Genomic DNA, 22073 nt, shown 5'->3' with positions numbered 1-22073 from the left:
TCTTCCTCCGCACATACTAATGTATTTATATAGTCTTAATACATATTCCAGTGTGGTTCTACATGGAAGCCATCTGGGGTCCTGTGGTGAGACTGCCTCAAAACTAGCATACATATGCATGCATGCATGTGTGTGTGCACCCCCCCCCACACACACACACAGCTGAGTGTGAAGCTCAGTGATAGCGCATTTGCCTGATTTACCCAAGGCCCTAGGTTAGGTCCCAGCACCTCAACAATTAAAATACTCATGCTTGATTCTCTTAACACATATGAATATAAGATTAATCCTTCTTATTAATGATGTGTAGGAGAAATACTTCACCTCCTCTGAGTGCTATAAGAAACTGTAGGAGTTTGAGAGAAGCTTGGTGATTAAGAGTACTTACTACCCATGCAGACGACACAAGTTCAGTTCCCAGCACCTACATAATAGCTTACAACCACCTGTAACTCCAGTTCCAGAAGACCTGGCACCCAGATGGATTAGGTGTTTCTATATTGATGTAAATACACTCATTTTCTAATGCTGGCAACCAATTTTCAAGTGTTTCCACACTGCAAGTTAACACAGACATCAGTCTGCTTCCTGCGCTATAGCTTCTTGAGACCTCCTCCCAGGGCATGACCTGTCCATATTACCCAGGAAGGGAAGAAGTTTCAAAAAACCTTTGCTTTTGACCTGCAATCACTTCCTGGGCTGGGAAATTGAAGCGTGAGGTCTGTTATACTGGAGAATAAAGTAGAGCCAGAGCCCAAAGATCTCTGCTAGGCTAGAGGCTGCAAAGATTGCCTGACACCTGCAGAGACCTTTCTGGTATGATACACTGTCCCAGCGTGAGCAGGTGTTCTTCCCTATGTGCCCACCATGAATAACCTGTGGCTGTGGCTGTCACAGGTATCTTGAGGGCTCCCATTGTACTAGCTGGCAAGCATGTGAAGGCCCAAGTCAGAATCTTACCTGGTGCCCTGTCCAGCTTGAGCTCAGCATTAGAACTACTTAATCACATCCTGGCCTAGTTGACACATTGTCTTGGCCAACAGATAGAAATGGAATAGAACATACTTGATGCTAGAGAGGTCACCCTGCATCCAGTCAACAGCGAGGATCCTGCTTCAGCAACAGTGATGCTCTGCACTGCAAACATGCCACTGCTTTACCTCCAACCCCATCATGCCATGGAGTCTCTGGTTCTCCTCATGTGCCCCGAGCCGTGCCCCCATCCCTGCCCCATATGCCTCTAGTATGAGATAGGAGGAATGGTCAAGCTGCCAGCATTGTGGGATATTCACAAAAAGTAAAGATGGGGAAGATTTGACACACAGGTGAGCTATTAGATTAACACAGAACACACAGCTATTAGAAGCATCCAAGTCACATTCACCTCTAATGCCCCAAAGTGGCCATATATGGGTTACAAGGTAAATCTTAAAATGTCAAAGGATGTGTAGCATACAGGTCATTTTTCTTAGCACAGTACAACTGAGTCATGACAGGGACAGTAATAGGCAGCTAAAGTTCAGCAGAGTTGGAAAGTTAAAAATGTTTTTATGTGACACAGAGGTCAAAGATGAAATCACAGTGAGAATTAAAAGCACCTGGAGTCGAATGGTAATGAAAATGTTACGTAGAAGATTTCATAGAACGTCAGAGTTAGCAGTTAGAAGGGAAATGTAGATGCAAACACTAAAAAGGAAAGTAAGAGATTGCTTGGTAGCATGTACTTCCAGGAAGGAGGGTGACAAGTAACAAATTAGACAGTCTATGCAGCAGGATGCTATCTCAAGGGAGAAAGAGAGAGAGAGAAAGAGAGAGAGAGAGAGAGAGAGAGAGAGAGAGAGAGAGAGAGAGAGAGATCAGAGAAAAGAGAAAGCTGTGTAGCCAGTGTTACAAGGTGAAAAAAAACCAACATGATACTCTTTCCTCACCACCCCTCAAAACAAGGAAAAATAAATAAAAATATGAAAACATAAATAATGAGCCAGAGATGAAAGACTCAGCAGGAAGGACAAACAAAGCTCTGAAATCTCTTTTTCTAATAAAACTAATAATGCTACAAACTTCTCAGAGAATGCATTAAAAGAGAACAGATTTTAAAAGCATAAAATGTCAAGAGAAGCCAAGGATATGAATACAGAAGAAGCTAATCATGCCATGATGGCAATATGAATAATTTTAGACCAATAAATGTAAACTTTGGGGGAAGTAAATACATATAGCTTCCTGAAAAGGAAAATACAATTTCCTGAAGCATACAAGAGAAAGAGAAAGCAAGCAGAGTCCAGCACCTTTCAACATATAAAGCCAAGTAGCTAAAAACCCCTTTATTACATGGAGAGGAGAAGCAGGTGACTCTAGAGAGTTTTAAGATAATAAAAATAGCATGTAGTAAGAATTTTGGTTTCTTTAGAAATATAGAAATATTTTAAGAATATGCTTTCGTTGTAATCCCATGTCTGGGATATGGGGCTGCTTCAGATTGTCTACAGCAGCTGACTGTGTGTTGCCTCATGCTCTAGGAGAAGCGTAATTTTGCCAGCTGCAAATAGTTTCTGCAATTGTATGGTGTTTGGAATTCTGGGGACTTTTCAGAGGGTATATAAATGCAGGGCCCTGAGAGTTGGAGAGCTGCTGGCTGATTGGCCAGTTGGACACTGTTGGTTGTAGTTTGTCAAGTAGTTGTGTGCAAGAAGAGATGAAAAAAAAAAAGAAATTAGATATCCTGCTGGCAAAGAATAGTGTGCCCCAAGAATGTTGATGCCCCTAACCTGCAGGAAGCAGTCTAATGATAGATAGCATCACCCCTTTTCTCTCTGCCTTTTCTCTCTTTCACAGTGTTAGGGAGCTGAAGGGGTAGAAGGAGAGGGGTGGAAGAAAGAAGAACCCACAAAGCAGCTGAAAGCCCAGCTACAATAGCATAAAATACTTTCTAAAGAATACTCACTGAGTTATTTTCAGAAGCCAGCCTAACATCAGCAAAACCAAAGGAAAGAGTAGGAAAGGAAAAATGCCCGAGTGTTCTCTGAGCTCAGGACCAGGAGGGAAGGATAAGACCGCTTGGTCACTGAGCCACACAGTACAGTCTCACTAAAATGGCCGATACTATTATTTATGCCCAACATAACTTAGCATCCCGATTATAACAAATTTATTTCATTAAAAAATAAGTAAAATTTTGGAAAACAGAAAAAAACTGAACTTTAATTTGATATTGCTTGTTAAATAGAACAGTGACCACATATTAAAAATAATAATTTGGTTGACTACAAGGTCAATGTTGGAAAACCTAGTTGAATTTCTGTTCACCAGTAAAAAGAATGTATACTTTTTAAAATTTAAAGCATAAAGCCACTATTCCACAATGTATATATATTTCAAAACGCCATTTAATATCTGATAAATATATATTGCCAAATAAATAAAAACTAAAATGATATCATTATCACCAATAAATACACATATATGCATATATAAACACACACATATATGTGTGTGTGTATGTAGATAGATAAATAGATAGATAGATAGAACAGATTTATCAGATAGTCTTTATATGTATTGTGATCCAACAATGGTTACCCTAGATTCATGTCAAGAAAATTTTAGTGTGCAGCATTAAAGAAGACCTAAATAAATTAAAAGTATGTCCCTGTCAGAAGGAGAGAGACTTCAAAAAAAAAAAATTACAAAGACACTGACTGTGAAATCCAAACACTCACTGGATTGGGAGCTGGAGACACAAAACCCAGAAGGACAGTGAGGTGCTATTTTACAAAGTCTTTGATCACCAACCATAAAAACCTTAGGTAATGCTCACGTCAAGTGAGAGGGTAAGATGATATGCTACATGCCTTTGCAAACAATTTTTTAATTCTTTGGATAAAGCTGAATATCAGTATATTCTGTGGCACAGCCACCTTTCATGATATAGTTCAAGAAACTCTTACCTGGGTATGCAGAGCTATGGGAAAGGACACTGACAAAGTGACTTGTAAGGAAATGAAGACCTCACCTCAAAAGACTGACAAAGACCTAAAGCTGCAGAAGCATAGGGTAGAATGGCATGCATCTGTAACAGAAAACGGTGTTGGGAAACAAACTGAAAAGTTGAGAAGAGGATCTTTTTTTGTGAAGCACAGACATGAGTGAGACAGATGCTGCAGAGTACAGAAACACTTCTTTGATTCATCGAACTGTGTACATTTGGGCTGGGGGAGGGGTCGTTAACATAGGGACTGGCAGACTCAGAACTGGAAAGAGGAGCCTCTCTCACTGTGAGGAGTCTCTCTCTCAGAGAGAGGAGACAGAGGAGGGAAACAAGAACCCACCTACTGTAGAGACCTTTCACAGGCCACTATTTCCTGACCAGCCCTAGTCCGTGACCATGGATGGGGTGCTTGGTGCAACTTAGCACCCCACTTCATCTCCAAAAGTTTGACAAAAGTCTAGCTTTGGTTAAGAAGTTACTTGATGTAGCATATACATGGCAAGTTTGTGTTTATTAAAGACCACATGATTAAAATTAAATAATTAAAATAAAATTAGAACAAATATCGTCAAGATTGTGTGACAGAAATGTAAATGGTTTCGTCCATTCCAGCAAGAAATACTGGCTGTGTTGAAAGTGTCCAAAAGAGGTTGGGGCAGGACCTTAGGGATGGAACATGTGCTTACTAAGACTCAGGGGACCTTGGGTTGCTTCCTCAGAATCACAGAAAAGGAAGTTTCCACAAAATTTGATTCATAAATCCCCCCCTTGAAGAAAAACAGCTTAAAAAAGAAACTGAGCTGCTAGTTAGGAAGGTGTGTTGTGTAACTGTGCCCTAGAGATTGAAACAATCCATCCTACAGGAAAAACTCTTAAACAGGAAGATAAACATTTCAAAGCAGCTTTAGGAAGTCTCTGAAACTGACCAGACTCACTAGGTCCCTCCCTGCCAGAGTAAACAATACAAGCTGAGAGTCTTTCTAAGACTAATGAAGCTGAGCTACAAGAAAGACTCTAAGGCCAGACCCACTAGCTGCCTGGAAGAAGCAGAAACCAGCTGAGCTGCCTGGAAGAAGTTTAGACCAGAGTCACTTGGAAAGGACATTGCCCAACCTACTGAGCTGCCTGCAGGCTGTGAAGTGTGCTCCAGGTTTCACAACATTTTTAGCTGTCATCCTTGCTGGGGTGGACCTTGGTGATGCACCTGTCTGAGCCACTTTTGCTCCAATAAGTAACCCATCACTCTGTAAGTAACCCCATTAAAATACATCAGTTCACCCAGTTGGACTTTAGTGGTATCCGCACTTTGGTCTGTCATGGGATCCCTATCTGGGATCTGTCACACTGCAGTCACCAATAAGATGGTTCCCTTCTTCCCTCCAAGCTGGGAGAGACCTGCTTCCCAGGGAAGAAGGAAAGTGAAAATTGCAAGTGGAAGCAGCCAGTGGCTGTGCCCTGTACCCTTTGCATCAGAAGAGTCCGTGACCTTGAACTGTGCTTAGCAGTAGTAATAAGGTGAAATAAAGATGTGGGTGCACTTGGAAGCAGCCTCAAGGGAATCTTACACATAAATGTGCCCCCAATTTACTGTAAGTACATATATATGTGTTGTGGTTTTATTATTACTTCCTGATTATAAAAATTATATTTATGCCTTTACATATTCATGGCTTAATTTCTTTCCCTATCCCTCATGGCTATGCACACTTCTGTTGCTGACCCAAGAATAATATTGGGATTCTAAATTTTCTCAAATATGGCCAGGTCATGATTAAAAAGTATACAGTCCATTGAGGTATTAATGCAAGATTCATTATTAAAGTCATCAATCCTGAAATAATGAAAGCTCCAAAATCCAAAAGCTACTTTCACCCTCATTTTTTTTGCCAGTGACCAGTGAGAGCTAATGAGCTGGTCACCCACTAATGCTGCTTTGGGGAAGCTGTAGACCCAAACACATTCAGTGGTAGGAAGGGCTCCAGCCAAGAAGACAAGGGATGGACTCGAGGGCAAGACCTTTTATGAGCTGAACACAAAAGGGGTGACTAGAGAAAAAGAGAAAGAGAGAGACATCTATAGACACACACATATATACATATATGTGTGTATATAATATATGTACATAGATATTCATAAATATGTATATATAAGCATATAAAATTTTATGTGTACAAATATGTATATAAATATTATAGATACATAGATAAATAGATTCTATATGTATGACATATATATACATATATATATAGAGAGAGAGAGAGAAAGAGAAGAGGAAAAGAGGAAGGAAGGAAGGAAGGAAGGAAGGAAGGAAGGAAGGAAGAAAGGATGGGAGAAAGAGACTGTTTCAACCTAAACACTATTTTTCCATTTGTAAAAAGAGAAGAGAATTGTACTTGTAGAGGTAATATGAGGCAATTAATCACCAACAAACCTCCTAAGCAGTGATTAAGCACACTGTAAATCAAGGCATAAGCCATCCATGCTGTCTGCTATGTTTCTTGCAATGTTGACTTAAAGACATGAACTCGATGTTCATATATAAAATGGATGTTTCCAATCCACAGCAGGAGACATAGTAGGTGACTTCAATAAATGCAGGTGTAGCACAGCTCCTGGAGAGAATACAGTCCTTTGGTGAGCAGCACGGGGCTTCTAGCAGAGAAGAGGGAAGATCTGTGGATCCTACAATCTAAAGGTGCCCATCTCAGTGGTTTGGATGTGGTTTGTCCCCACAAACATCATGTTGAAATTTGGCTGCCAGTGCAGTGGTATTAGGAGGAATTGCCTTTCGGAGGGATTATTGTCTTTCTCATAAGAGTGGGTTAGACCTCACACAATAGCTTGGTCCTGTGAGAGTAGACCATTCGAGAGCAGAGCAGCACCACTGTCCCCTCACACAGGATTCCGCCATGAGCCCTCCACCACTCTCAGAGGCAGGATGAAGCCCTCACTGACGCGACCAACCATGGAACTTGACCTCACTATCTTCAAAACCATGAATTGTAACCTATTTTACTTCTAAATTACAAGTATATTTATAAGTTACAAGTATATACTCGTAAATTACAAAAATAAGTGCCCCCTCTCTATCAGGCACAAGTAGAGCTAGGAACCACAGCAAGTGTCTTTGCACTGTAAGTTCGCACAGGAAAATTGCAAGACATTGGAAAAGCAGAGTGCCAGTTGCAAAAACTGAGAAGCCAGATGATGAAAGGGGAACTGGAGGTCATAGAGCAGAAAAAAACTGTGGTCTCTCATGAATACACACACACAAACAGTTGATGAGACGAGACAGGAGACTGGAAACGGTATATGGGAACCAGCATTTAGGAAAACAACTAGAAACAGAGCCCCACCCACTCCACAGCAGAGACTCCACATATGGTATTGCAAACTCACTCACTAGCTCATGGCTGAGGAGGTCAGAAGATCTGGGGGGAGGGAGTTAACTCTGTTGTTTAGTTACATTAACATAGCATTAAACATCTTCATAAAGATATGTGTTTGTTCCCGTAGCACTCTCAGCCTTTACTGGAGAAGACTTTCTTTCCAGTGAGCTGTGGTGAATGCAGACCCCAGCTACACGGGGTGCTGAGACGAAGTTACCCCTGAGGCCTGCCCTAAACAAGACATTTATGCCATCTCCTTGAGGTTCAGAGAAGACGGCAGAAGAGAGGACCAGACGAGTCTATGAGCAGAGAAATAGGAAGGACAGCAAAAAACAAAACAAAACAAAACAAAACAACCCAAAAAACAAAAAACAAAAAAAACTTCTGGACAAATATACAACCATTGCAGCCACGAATGCTCAACCACTATAGGTGACTGACTGTATTTGGGCTGCACAAGAGTGGGCTTATACATAGCCACGCAAGGATAGAGGAAGGACTCAGGGGACCCTGCCTGAACTATTTCCTGCAGAAAGAGTCAGGGAAAGGGGGAATTACTGTTTTCACTGTGACCCTGCTGGTAGCCCCATCAGACTCCAGGGGACATTTCTAATCCAGTAGTCACACAGTAGCCCTAGTTTAACTAAATGGGTCACACAACAAAGTCAAGAGTCAGAAATCTGGAAATGAGGCAAAGGAGAGCTGGAGGCACTAGAAGGAGGGGAGGGAAGAGGGGAGGGAGGAGAGGGAGGGTGGAGAGGGAGGGGAGGAACAAAGCCATCAGAATGTGTTACATCTATGTATGAAATTGTCAAAGAACTAACTTAACCAAAAAATCGGGACTAAAAAGTGGAGCCTCTGGAAATGTAAACAAGGAGTGTTTCTGAGGAGAAAAGGAAGAGTGAACACGGCAGGAAAATTAATTAGCTTCAGAGAAACGAGTCTCTTGTTCTTCCAGGACTTATCAGCTAGAAGGAAGGGCTGTAGAAAGGAGAAATAAGTGTCAGAAAACGTGGGGTAGTGTCAGCGCTGACACATCTGGGCATTAGAGGAAGTTATGAGAAGAAAGAAGTGTTTGGAGAAATGGGATAGAACATTTCTCAACAATAAGGATACAAGACTGCAAACAAGATAGCTGAAGGACATGATGAGAGGACCAAGTTAATCCCACCACAGAAAAGGCTGATAAAAAACTTCGGTTGTATTCTGTATCTTACTGAAGCTATAACACAGTGGCTGGAGCAACTACTGAAGCCAGGGATTCACACCCAGGCAGTCACAGAAGCCAGGGCTTCACACCCAGGCAAATGCCCCTTGAGATAAAAATAAGCAGTTTCAGTAGTATGAAGCATCTAAAACCAATCAGAAAAAAAAAAAAGAAAAAAGAAAAAAAAAAAAAGCATTCCCACTAAAATGAAGTTCATGAAACCAAAGAAAGATAATGGAATTCAATGCTATTATTTTTAAACACAACTTTGAAAGGGAATCAATTACCAAAAGAATGAAGAAAATAAATATACATTTCTTTGTAAAAGTCCTTTGGAGGGATAAAGAGAATGGATATAGCAGGATTAATAACAAGGTATTTATATGTGACCCATACTATAAAGATAAAGAATTCTGGATTAGTTTAACAGACTTCAAACATGAAAAGAAACTAATTTTCAGTTCTATGGGGGATGCTTCCTACGAGCATCTGGTTGGATTTAACAGAACTCTTGGAAAAAGTTATGTCTCTGCACCTTTCTTAAAATATGTATTTCTTATTTTTAAAAATTCAATTTTACTTATTTAAATTCCTCCATTCTTATTATTTAAAAGATTATTACAAACACATGTGTTTTTCAGAATTAATATTCTCTGCGATACTAACACAAAATGGAAGAGAAGGCTAGGATGGTACCAGATGGGAGTTAGCACATGCCAAAGTGATTTCATTATTCTGAGAAAGACGTGGGTACTGATAGGCTCAAGAACTTAATGAAGACAAAGTCATAGGGGTAGGCTAGGGATAAACACCAGAATCACAAGGCAGAACTGCCTACCTAAGTCTACCAAAGAACTCCCACTCTCCCCCATAGAAGAGACAAAGACAAACAAAAATAGTAAAAGGAAAATGAACTGTAAAGAAATAACTACGAAGTAAGTACAATAAGTATATTTTAAAATAATATGTATTGTAAAAAAAGAAATAGATAAACTGTATTTCACTGAAATTATGAATATATGTGCATCAAAAGACATTTGTAAGAGAATACATAAAAATAGGGCTGGGGGTTGGAGAGGTTGTTCAGCTATCAAGAGCACTTGTTATTCTAGAGTGCTGGAATCCAGATTCTAACAACCATACTAGGCAGCTCAGAACTGCCTGTAACTCCAGCTCCAAGGGATCAGATGCCCCTGTCTGGCTTCAACGAGCCCCTGCACACAAGCACAGGAAGCCGTTGCGCCCTTGTTGATACCTCCTGCCTCTGCTCCTTTGCACTATTCAGTGGTCCTCCTTCTCTCTGGGAAGCCCTGATCTCTCTGGAACAGAGCATATCCCTCCTTACGGTGACTTTCTTCCTGCCCCAGGTCTCCAAGGGGCTGCTTCTAACCTGCCATTTACCCAAAGTCTTGTTACTGTTTATTTTAAACCCTGGCGTACTAGACAACTGAATTCTAACCAAAAATTTTTAAATGGTTTAAAAGTAGAAAAATGATTCGTAAGGACAATTCACTGTATTAGTTGATCATGGGAGAAAAATATACAGTGATTAAATAAAAGAACTATATGTCCTTAAAAGCAAAATAAAAAAAAAATTTTTTTCTTGAGGCTGAAAAGAAGATTCAGACTGTTATTATCTCCACATCAATTGATTTTCTGAATAGAAAACTCAACAAAATTAATATATAAAATCAAATATGGGGGATCTGGGCTGTGTAATTGAACACAAACACTGTATAAACACTGGTTTCACTTCATTGCAGTAAAAATCAAAACTATATTCAGGGTTTAATGTCCTTCATGGAAATAGCTCAGTGACACTCCCTGGTAGCTTAGCTGTCGGACTTAGTACTCTCCTGCTGTGCCAAGGGTTCGATTCCTGATTCTTTTTTCTAAGCTGAACATGGTGGTCCACACATGTAATCCCAGCACTCTGGAGGTGGGCATAGGAGGATCTGGGGTTCAAGGCTAGCTTTGGCCACATAAAGAGTTCCAGGACAGAGTGGGCTAAAAGGGATCCTATCATGGCTTGCTTATCAAAAGAAAAAAGAGAGAGAGAGGTCATTTATAGAGACACATACATCCCCGTGAAGGACCTAAATAAATGCAGTGGCCGGCTTATCTATAAACTGAATAGTTGACAGAGACAACCGTTTTCTGAAACTGCACAGAAGGGCTCAAACCACTGACAAGAGCAACTCATAAGGCCTTTGTGCCCTGGTTTCAGACTTTATGTAGAAGACAGAACTCATAAAGACCCAGGATAATGTTTTAAAGGAGGACTAAGGGGTGGGTAGGGATGAGCACTGCTGGTGAACGTGCCCTACCTGTGAGAAACATGGAGAATCTTCCTCTACCACAGTAACTGCTATACAAGGAACAATCACAGGTGCTTTCTCCGGGGTCTGTTTTTGATGAGTCTCTGACATTGGAGAAATGATAAATTTAAAGCCTAGGGCCACAGTGTCTTTCATTGGGTCCACGTGGCTTTTATACTCTTCTACATCTTCCTCAAAAGGCTCCGACATCAATTTCACAGAGAATGATAAACTAACTGGACTTTGTCCTTTTGAAGGACTTTATGGTCATCATTTCTTCTAGGGACTTTCCCTTTGGCATCTTGACCTGAAAGTGTGGCCAAACAAATTCTGAATGACAGCTCCTCACAGCTACTCATCCCTTTACCTCCCAGTCAGCCTTCTGGGACTGAGAGATGCCTATGCAAGAAAACCTACCCAATTTAAGACTCCGTCTAGATGGAATACCTAGCCTTCCTTGCTTTAGTAGGTCTCTGATATCGTCAAACAGATGGTTTGTGTCTGGTTCCTTTAATCATTCTTATCGAGTACAAAAGTACAAATGACATGGTGTGTGTTCCTAGAAAACCAAGTCAAATTTGTTGCAGTAGATGTCAAAATTCGCAACTGTGGCAGCATCTTCCAAGCTCCCTGTGTATGGAGAGAAAGATCATAACCAGAGACATTTATGAAGTTACTAAACAGCTGCAGAAACACTCCAAAAGTTTCATTGTTTATATGAGTCTGGATTAATCCAGTCATCAAATGCTTTCAAACTAGACATTTTAGCCACCAGCCCTCAGCAATCTTCTGATGATAATCTCTTCTGTAAAGTCTAGAAAAAATAAGCTAAGATTCTTGAAGTCCAACAATATGTGGGATGCACACTTAGCTCCTGAGTTTTGCCTAGACTTCTTGTAATCGTGGTGGGCACTGTTTCGGTATCAGGGGACCCCACCCTTGGAACACACTCAGCGACTCCATGCAAGCATCAGGAGACCTCAGCCCATATGTTTTCTTCCCTTGGAACTCCCTCCTCACCAATCCATTGCAGCCCAGGATATATACATTTAATTAATTCAGTTTTACCTCCAACCTGTAAAGAATGGGAGAAGCTTCAGATTTATATGGCGGATAAATAACAGTGGTTTCCCTGGAGACTCCATCCCGGTGAAAGAGGGTAACTGTAATTTTCAGCCGTGAGTAATTGTACATAATATCATCCTAAATGATTTTTCTTCTGTAATTTCATTAGAGTTTAGAAATTTAATTAGATTTTGAATCACTCTGAAATAAAGTAGCAAAATACCGAGAGACAGAGAGCAGTGGTTATTCTGTCCTTGGAGGCCACATTCTTGGTCTCAAATTGGCATGTCTTCATTAGGAGGAAGTTTGCAGAACTTCTTGATATATTATTGTCTTTCCGAATGGACTCTGAATAGGTCTTCAGAGAGCATTACAAGAGTACACAATTATTATGCACACTCTTCTTGAGGTTTAAGATCATCTGCCTTGCATATACTTAATAAAAATATGTCTCTGAAGTTGTTTAAGAAACTGTGGAGATAGGAAAGCGGCCCCTTGAATGCCCCAATGCTGTTCCCGGATTATTAGCAACTACCTGTACGTTATGATGCAGTGCGGAGCTGTTTGCTTAACTTTAATGATTATGTAAGGTTTATGGTTATTTTTATTGCTACAACATATGAACTGTCATGGTGGCTGTAATTAGAGGGAAGCTAAAGTGTTACTGTTACAGTCTTCTGGGAATGAGAAAATCTACTTCCTCCTTATCAACTTTGCCTCTGTGCAAGAGATGGGGGTGAGGGGGAGAGAATCCAGCTGGATGAATAGTCAATGCAAAACAGGTTATGACAGAGAAAAACCAAAACCTGTTAAAACTTTAGCCCAACAGCTCCCACTTAATAAAGCTGCAAGAAAACAGTCTTCTGTCCCCTGTGTGGTGGACTTTCTGACGGGCGCTGGCTGTTGCCTAAGACCATGTCAATCACAGAGCAATGGCTAGGTGATCTACAGGGACTCTACCTTCAGAGTGTTCTGTTGTTGCCTCAAGGCAGACATCCTCTGCATCCTTTGCTGGAGGCAAAAGACTGACTGAGACAGCTGTCCCTGAGCTGCAGACGAAATATAAAAAGAAAGAAAAAGACAGTTCTGAAAGAGATGGGGCAGGGCAGACAATGCAACCTCATTGCCAGCACTGAGAGGCTTGCAAGGCAAGGTAGGAACTGGGGGACACAATCTTGGACCCAGAAGAGCTGAACATCCTGTATAAGGCTTGCTCAGAAAACTTGTAACAACTTCTTTTCCACACACTTTGCCAAGTCATCTATCTTATTCAGAGGGGTCTGTGGATGTACAGAGGGACAGGGATGTACTTATACCACCTTCCTCCTCTTCCTCCTCCTCCTCCTCCTCCTCCTCTTCTTCCTCCTCCTCCTCCTCCTCCTCCTCCTCCTGTCCCTTCTCCTCCTCTTCTTCCTCTTCCTCTCCTCCTCCTTCTCCTCCTGTCCCTTCTCCTCCTCCTCTTCTTCCTCTTCCTCTCCTCCTCCTTCTCCTCCTGTCCCTTCTCCTCCTCCTCTTCTTCCTCTTCCTCTCCTCCTTCTCCTCCTGTCCCTTCTCCTCCTCCTCTTCTTCCTCTTCCTCTCCTCCTCCTCCTCCTCCTCCTGTCCCTTCTCCTCCTCCTCTTCTTCTCCTCCTCCTCCTTCTCCTCCTGTCCCTTCTCCTCCTCCTCTTCTTCCTCCTACTCTCCTCCTCCTCCTCTTCCTCCTCCTCCTCTTCCTCCTTCTCTCTCTGTCTCTCTTTTTCTCCCTAGTCTTCCTATATCTCTCCAGCTCACTCTGTAACCCACTCTAGCCTCAAACTCATGGTTATCCTCTGGTATCAATCCCCCCAGTGCTACTATTATAGGTGTGTACCCTCATAACCAACCCAATGTTCACTTTTGTTTCCACTGCACCCACAGCAATGCCTGGTATAAATAGGAGCACCAAAGGAGTTTGAATGAATAAGAGACACAGACAGACAGACAGACAGACAGACACGGGGAGACAGTCAGTTAGACAGAGAAAGGAGAGAAACAAAGACAGACACAGACATGCAGAGACAGGGAGATGGAGAGAGAGAGGCAGAGACACAGAGAAAGAGGAAGAGAGAGAGAGAAAGAGAGAGAGAGAGAGAGAGAGAGAGAGAGAGAGAGAGAGAGAACAACATTGGAAAATAGGATCTGTTTTAAGGCTTAATGCTGGTCAATAGACACTGTATTAGTTACCTTCTCGTTTCTATTTTTTTTTTTAAGTACCTAACAACAGCAATGTGAGGACACTTATTTTGACCCATGATTTGATTGCATAGCCATCATGATGAGAAGGCACAGTGGCAGGAGCATGAGGTACTGATCACATTGAATCCATCAGGGAGCAGAGAGGTGAGTGCTGATGCTCAGATCACTTTCTTTTAACTCAGTCTGGGACCTCAGCTCATATCCTCAATAGGGCTTCTCTCTTAGTTAACTAAGCCTTTTAGGAACTAATCTCAGAGAGCTACCCAAAGGGATGCGTCCATGGTACATCTAAATCCCATCAAGCTGACCACCTCAGTCGTTGTAGAGTGTACCACCGTAAGCAGACAGCTCTTTAGCCAGCCAGGCAGCCATTATTAACAAGTAGGTATGCTCTTTGGCATGCAAAATTTATGTCTGGAGGGATCTTTTCTAGCAAAATACCCCAATGTGCAAATACCTTTATAGTGGTGAAAAAATTAAGCTGGGCACAGTGGTGCATGCTTGCAAGACTGTAAGGTTGGTATGGGTTGCTTCAAGGTTCTTGGCTTCTTACTCAGGAATTGAAATGAAGTCTCACATTGATTTGCAAAACTTCCAAGTAAACTTTATGTAAAGCAAGACAAAAGAAAATATCAGAAGACACTGCAAAGGAGCAATGAGTCACGTGAGTGGAAATGTTGAAGGCCCTAGTTATTGTTTGGAGCTTTCTTTTAAGGGGTTTAGGAGAAGGAGGTTATTATTATGACATGGTGCTCTGGTTTGATTGACAGATTAGGTCATAAAATAATTTTTCTACTGTGCATGTCCCTTCCCATAATACATCTGATTTTAATTATATGCATGCCCAATTATGCATAGGCCTAACAAAGCAATAGAGGATTTTCCCAAAACACTTACTTGAGGACACATATTTTCCTTACTGTGAATGCCCAGAACAGTTTAGGCTGGATCCGCCTTTCTAATTTTTGTACCTGGGTACACTGAGAATATATTTGAAAGAAACTTTCTAAGTTTTATTTTTAGGAGTAGAAAAGCTTATCTCGATGTCCAGAGGGAGTTGTAAGTATAACCCAATACAAGTTGCAAGTCCAAGATACATTGAGAAAGAGATGTGTGTGCATAGTATCTGCAGGCAAAGGAACTAAACATCCATGTGTACTGTTGGAGGCAAGGGTATGCATAAACCAATTCAAGTTCCAGACTGCCAAACTATTCCTGATGTCTGCTTGCCTCAATCCAAGAAATAAGAAGACTGGGGCAAAAGGATTGAGAGAATTTAAGATGAGCCTGGAACACATAAGTAACTCAAGGCGAGCCTGAGTCTCAAAAACTAGAAAGATGAACAAATAGAAATAACCCAATTGTTCAAAGACTTGTAAACACACAGCATATACTACAACTAATCAAATAATTTTTACAAAACTATAACATGGAGAAAGACATTTTGTAGGTAAAATAATGTGTAACACTTGTTAACACAGCATTTCAAATATACATTTTTAAGAGACTCCTATGAAATAAAGCTATACCAATCACAGGATTCTGCTGTAAGCCCATGGAGACACTGACAACTCTTTCTTCCCCCAAACTGTCTATACTTTTCAAACTCTTACTATGAAACATTGGTCTTACTGGTCAAAGAGCTCTTGGCACAATCTTTCTCAGTGCACCCCAGTGGTGCTATTCATAGGTCCTGTTGTCCTGGGGAACAGCTGGTCTTAGTCCCTTTGTAATTTCTGCCTACAAGAAACACATCCCTTGAAAATGGAGGTGACTCTAAGGCATGGGGTGGAGCTAAGCTCTCTATAGTCGTCCCTGACTTTTGAGGAGGTAGCCTATTTTGCTAAATACAAGTTGCCAGGCTCCATTTGTGTCAAACCTCTGCCTTAGGTCCTCTCTGGTACCATTGTCTACCACCAATCTCCAGCCTCCTGGTACTGAATCCTTCCATCACCAGTCTGCTCTGAGTGTTGCCTGCTCTGAGAAGTTGGGAGCAGCTTTTATCTCTCCTGGCCTCATGACTCTGGGTGCAGAGTTATTTATCCCCCAGTATCCCCAAAGGTCCTCTGGCCAATTACTTGAGATCAACGCTGCAGGGCCCTCTTTGGTCATCTTTGCAAGAAGCTGAGAGACGAGCACCTGAGCCTAGGGAAGCTGTTGGCAGAATGAGCTCTTAAACTGATCATAAGCTCTAATTAAAGTTGGGGGTGGGGTTCTACAGAACACAGAGCCTGGAATCAAAAATAAATAGGCAGGAGAAAGTGAGCTGCACTGGCCTGAAGGGGCAGCCTCATGAAAAAATGAGAGCTAGGCCTAGCCGTAAACTTCTGGCTGACACTCTGGGGATCTGGGCTGTACTTGAGGCCTGAAGCAAGATCCTAAGTTTTGGAGTCCTAAAATGTGTCCTGAGAGTCCTGACTCCTTTCCTAGCCAGCTTTCCTATCTGCTCAGCTCCCTTCGAAGCAGGATAGGACAGGGGTATGACAGTACTGTCATCAGCTGTGTCTGTACACAAATGAGGCACATGGCTAGAAGCCAAGCTTCTTGGGCCCCCACATTGTTGATTGGCTTAAACCTTGTCATGAGAACTTCCTGGGCCTCACTTTCTGCAGGACAATGATAAGATTTGTTTGTCACCAACTAAGCAGACAAGCCTGCAAGGTGATTGGACCACTGAGTGCCACATATTACCATGTGACCTAGTGCAGTGCTTACAAATGTAACGGATACCCCACAGTGACGTTCCCTGGACTTAGACCTTACTGACTTCCCTGGCAGCTCAGAAGCAGCATACCTCTGTGCTTCTCTCATGGTTCCTCCTGGTCACAGTGCAGTTATCTTTGGTTTGACTCACTCCTGAGTCACCTCCTTCCAAGATGAGGCCTGTGGTTCATCTCCCATTTCTCTTTGCTTCATGGGGCAGAGATGGGGGTTCATGAACCTCTGCACCATGAAGCTGGCTGCAGCCTCAGCACTAGTGGGCTCCTCACCAGACACTGACAAATCCATACTAGCAACAAAAAGTGCTGGGTCCCAGTTCCTCCACACACACAGCTGCCCCACCTGAATCCTGTGGCTGCAGTTGTAGTGTCACATGGGGCTTACAGCTGACTCCACATGGCCATCCTAACCTCAGATGACAGAAGAGTATAGCTGCTTCCTAGTTCTTCCTCCACTTTGTCATCTAGGAAGAAGATGTTCTTTGCATCACCATGAGGCTGGCACACATCATTCTACCAAGTATGTAAGTGTTGAGCCATGTAAGGCATGGAATCCAAGAATACACAAACCCTGTCCCTAAGGTAAGCATAGAAAGGCCAAGACCTTTTCTATTAGGAGATACTGGAGCTTTCCTTGGGATCCCATACTTTCATGGGCTTTGTTATTGCCCCAAACATCATGTATAACATAATGAACATGTCAATCAAAGGTCCCAGAGACTGAAGCTCCTTCTTCAGATAAGGAATCTGGCTTCAAAATGTCTTAGTTAGATTGCTATTGCTATGATGAAACACCATGACCAAAAGCAATTTGGGGAGGAAATAATTTATTTGGTTTATGTTTCCATATCCATAGTCCATCACTGAAGGAAGTCAGAATAGGAACTCAACCAGGGCAGGAACCCTGCAAGAAATAATACAGAGGCCCTGGAGGGGTGCTGCTTACTAGCTTCCTCTTCATGCCATGCTCAGCCTGCTTTTAGAGCCCAGGACCATCAGTTTAGGGAAGATGCCACCCGCAGAGGGCTGGGCCCTCACAGATCAATCAGTAACAAAGAAAATGCTCTACGGGATTGTCTACAGCCCAATCTTACAGAGGCATTTTTGTCAGTTAGTGTTCCCTCTGCTCAGACGACTCTAGCCTGTGTCAAGTTGACATAAAATTGGCTGGTACACAAGGTGATAAGCAGGTCACCCAGGATCAACACACCTAAAACTGAGATTCTCTCATCCGTTTTCTTCTCATTAGAAATTATCATACAAGGGAGGTTTGAAGTTATTTAGAACCAGATCCAGGGAATGTAAAAACCTGCTAGTGCCATTTGGCCACTTTGGCTAGAGTTTGGTATAGAGTTTGGTAGAGTTTGGTAAATGCTGTTTAGGACATGGGAAATGTCCTTTGAAATTCACCCCACCACTTACCCCCCACTCCCATGACTAAGCTGACATAGCTAATAGTGTGTGGCTTTTCTGCCAGCTCTGCAGGCACGCCCATTCTCCTCTGCACAGAAACATCTGAGTTTCCCTAGTGTTGAATTATTTGCTCCACCCACTATACAAAACCTAGGTAACAGGTGTTTTCTCAGTGTTCTGATTGAAAACCTCGTTCACTTGTCTTTTGTGAAGCTCATTTATCTCAAGAAGTCTGATGGAAAGTCCCTGATGAGGCAGAGGGACCATATAATACATATGGAGACTCACAAAGGCATTGTGTGGCCATCATCAGTCAGAGTTACTGTCCTCATTGCTGTGACCTAATACCTGACAAACTTAAGGGAGGATGAGTTGATTGTGGCTTACAATTTGAGAATGAATTCTGACCACCATGATGAAGAAAGCATGGTGACAGGAATATGAGGTGTCTGGTCATAGCCCATTAGCAGTCAAGAGTCAGAGAACAGACAGGAAGTGGAGCCAGGCTATTAAATCTCCCAATTCCTCCCGACTTTCTCCAATGTGACTCTGTCTCCTTTATGTAAGAAGTGAACTTGGCCTTTGTTTGGGATGGCTGTCATACAGGACAAAGGCTTCATACATCACCAGTATGAAGACGGTAGTCACTGGCTTAGTTTAGCCCAGTCATCAGCAAGTGTGTTGCTTACTGGCCTTTGAGCCAAGTTTGTAGAAACTGACTTCTATTTCCAGGACAATTTGTTTTTGTTTTTGGTTGATTGATTGGTTTTGTTTGTTTGTTTGTTTTGGGAGGGTGTTTTTTGGATTTTTTGTTTTGGTTTGGTTTTTTGGTTTGGGGTTGTTTTTTTTGTTGTTGTTGTTATTGTTTGTTGTTGTTGTTATTATTTTTTTAAGACTGTGGCCAAGCAAGTAGTTGTCTGGGCAAAAAAACTAAAACCCTTAGTCCTCAATCAGAAGATTGGATGTTGAACATGACCTCATCACCTCTCATGAAAATCAATCTCTCCTGATACAAAGAAATTGATAACAGCTTCGGGATGATGCTAATGGAAGCTACCCAAGATGGCTTCCTTTGATCACAATTCCTTTCATAATATGGAAAAATTACACAAAGGGACAAAAGAAATTATCCAAAAAATAATTAAGCTTGGGCCAGTTCACTACCACTTTTGCCCAAAAGCTCATACGATTTAGACTAAAGATCAGAGAGCCCCGACCTTCCCAATTGCTTGAGGTTATAGGGATCAAACAGCTTTGGAGTCCAAATAGAAAGCTATTTAGCTTTTCAATACCCGTTCATAAAAGGACTAAGCACAGATCCACCATATTGATTTATGTGGGCTGTTAGAAATCTCTTTAGCCTCTTGTTTTGTTTGTGAAGAGCTACTACTCTCTGTGGCCCAGAAGCTGCCTATGTCTGCATCGGCAGTTAGGAACCAGTCTTCTGTGCTTGTTTCTGCAATTGCTACTTAGAACAAGGTCTCCAGGGTAGGAAAACATTTGAGGATCCAACCCATTCCCCTGAGGATAGAAATAATAGCTGTTCTGACTCTCAAAGCTTGAAAACAATTCTGACAGGCTCTCCATCAGTCAGGTCTGATGAACTGACTCCCAAACACTTAATGTTCATGAACAACCTCCCAGGGAAAGACATACACATCAACCAAACAGGAGATCTCAGTTGCTGGAGAGAATACCACCACCTAAAGCAGACAAGCTGTCCAGAGGTAGAAAGGACCCATCTATGACATATCACCTCTCACTGGTTCTGAACAAGTACAACTGTTATAAGTGTGGATCAGAGTCTGTACCTGCTGAAATTTAAAGATTTCTGTGTCCTGGAACAAAGAATTGGACCAGGAATACATTGATATTATAGAAATAGACACATTTCATTAGGGAAGAGAAAGGCACTCCTGAGAATAGAAGTAGGTTAGATGGTCAGGATAGGTCAAACACCCCTGGTCACAAGCATCCTTGTTCTTATAGGTCATTACAGAACTTCTGGTTTTCCTGAAGCAGAGATTTTGGGCATTTCTCACACATGCTGTTTTGTCATGTGTAGCCATCAGTTGGGAAAGTTTCCAGGCTTTCTCTGCCAACCAAACCAGCTTCCTTCATACCGTTTTTGTTACTTCCAGGCCTTGATGACTTCCATCTTAAAGGCTTTTCCTTTCTCCATGCTCTAATCTTCTGCCCCATCACAGCTCTTAGCCTATGTCTTATCAACCCTATGGCTCAGTGGGTTCCTCTGCTTTTGTTCAAAGAAAACCACATTTTTTTGTCCTCTTAAAGTGAATCATTTGTGTGTGTGTCAGGGTTGGAGGAACAAAATTTGCTTAGAGCAATACAAAAATTTAGGTGAGTGGTTACAGTAAAAGGCAAATCAATTAGCTAGGTGGTGGGTGGCTCACACCTATAATTCCAGCAGTTGGGAGGCAGAGGCAGAGGCAGAGGCAGAGGCAGAGGCAGAGGCAGAGGCAGAGGCAGAGGCAGAGGCAGAGGCAGAGGCAGAGGCAGAGGCAGAGGCAGAGGCAGAGGCAGAGGCAGAGGCAGAGGCAGAGGCAGAGGCAGAGGCAGAGGCAGAGGCAGAGGCAGAGGCAGAGGCAGAGGCAGAGGCAGAGGCAGAGGCAGAGGCAGAGGCAGAGGCAGAGGCAGAGGCAGACCAATTTAAAAACCTTTCCTACAATTTCCTTGTGATCAGCTTAGTGCCCTAAATTTCATTTCCACAAAAATCATACTCAGAAACCAGTGTTCATTGCACAAAAAGTGGTTTTCTGGTTTGCCCTTCATCTATCTGATCTACCTCTCAGGAGTCACTGGTGTCGAGCAGCTGAACTCTCCCCTTTCCATTGACAATCCTGACCTCACTTTTTTTGTTTACTATGAATGACACTTTAGTCAGTCATTTTCTTTACAGCTGAAACTCTGGGGATTCAACATTAACATCCTTGCCAGTGAGCTTCTTGTACACACCAGAAAAAGTTTCGACCTTGTGCTCCATGTTGTTCTGTTGTGCTTTGTCTGAGTGAACTTTTATGAGCCAGCTGCCATCCACTTTCACAGAGATCCTCTTACCTACAATTTCACTTGGGAAGACCAAGTGCTCAAGGATGGCATCGTGTGCTGTACTCAGGGTGTGGCTTCTGGGGTGCTTTTACTTATTTTTCATATAGTTTTTCTGGGTTGGCTTGGGCAGAATCCTCTGAGCAATGAAGACTACATGCTTCCCACTGAACTTCTCCAATTCACGAACTAGCCGGACTTGGGTTTTCTGGAAAGATTTAAGCTGAGGAACTGGTACAAAAATTATGGTAGCTTTCCGACCACCACCAACTTCAATTTCCTTCGCTGTAGTGATGTTGAGTTCCCGCAGCTGCGCCTTGAGAGCAGAGTTGCGCCTTGAGAGCAGAGTTCATCTCCAGCTCGAGCAGGGCCTGAGAGATGCCAGACTCGAACTCATCCAGCTTCTCGCCATTGGGCTTCACAATCACGGCGCTCGAGCTGAACATGGCTTCGTCCTTATGGAGTGCCGGCTTAAAAAGAGCCTGACTTCACTTTCTATTTGTTTTCTGACCTTAAATATCACAAGCTCAATTGGAGGGATGAGTGGGCTTGATTTTTTTTTCAAATAAATAAGTACTGTCTTGGTGGAACTTGGATCTTAAATCTTTCACCAGTGTGCATGTACCTAATTCCCGGACACAAAACCTAACAATACAAGAACTGAAACTGAATGTATTCAGCTTTTATGTTGG

At 42.3% G+C, this 22073-nt stretch overlaps 1 pseudogene; it reads right to left on the bottom strand.

Annotated features, from left to right (window-relative positions):
• Positions 1-21229: 21229 nt before the first annotated feature.
• Positions 21230-21827, bottom strand: LOC117706104 (small ribosomal subunit protein eS7 pseudogene; annotated as a pseudogene).
• Between the last annotated feature and the right edge of the window lie 246 nt (positions 21828-22073).

Source organism: Arvicanthis niloticus, chromosome 3 (genome assembly GCF_011762505.2).
Source record: "Arvicanthis niloticus isolate mArvNil1 chromosome 3, mArvNil1.pat.X, whole genome shotgun sequence".
In the NCBI taxonomy this organism is placed as follows: Eukaryota; Metazoa; Chordata; class Mammalia; order Rodentia; family Muridae; genus Arvicanthis; species Arvicanthis niloticus.
Note: the sequence above shows the minus strand (reverse complement) of the source record. Positions and strands in the feature narration are given on the sequence as shown.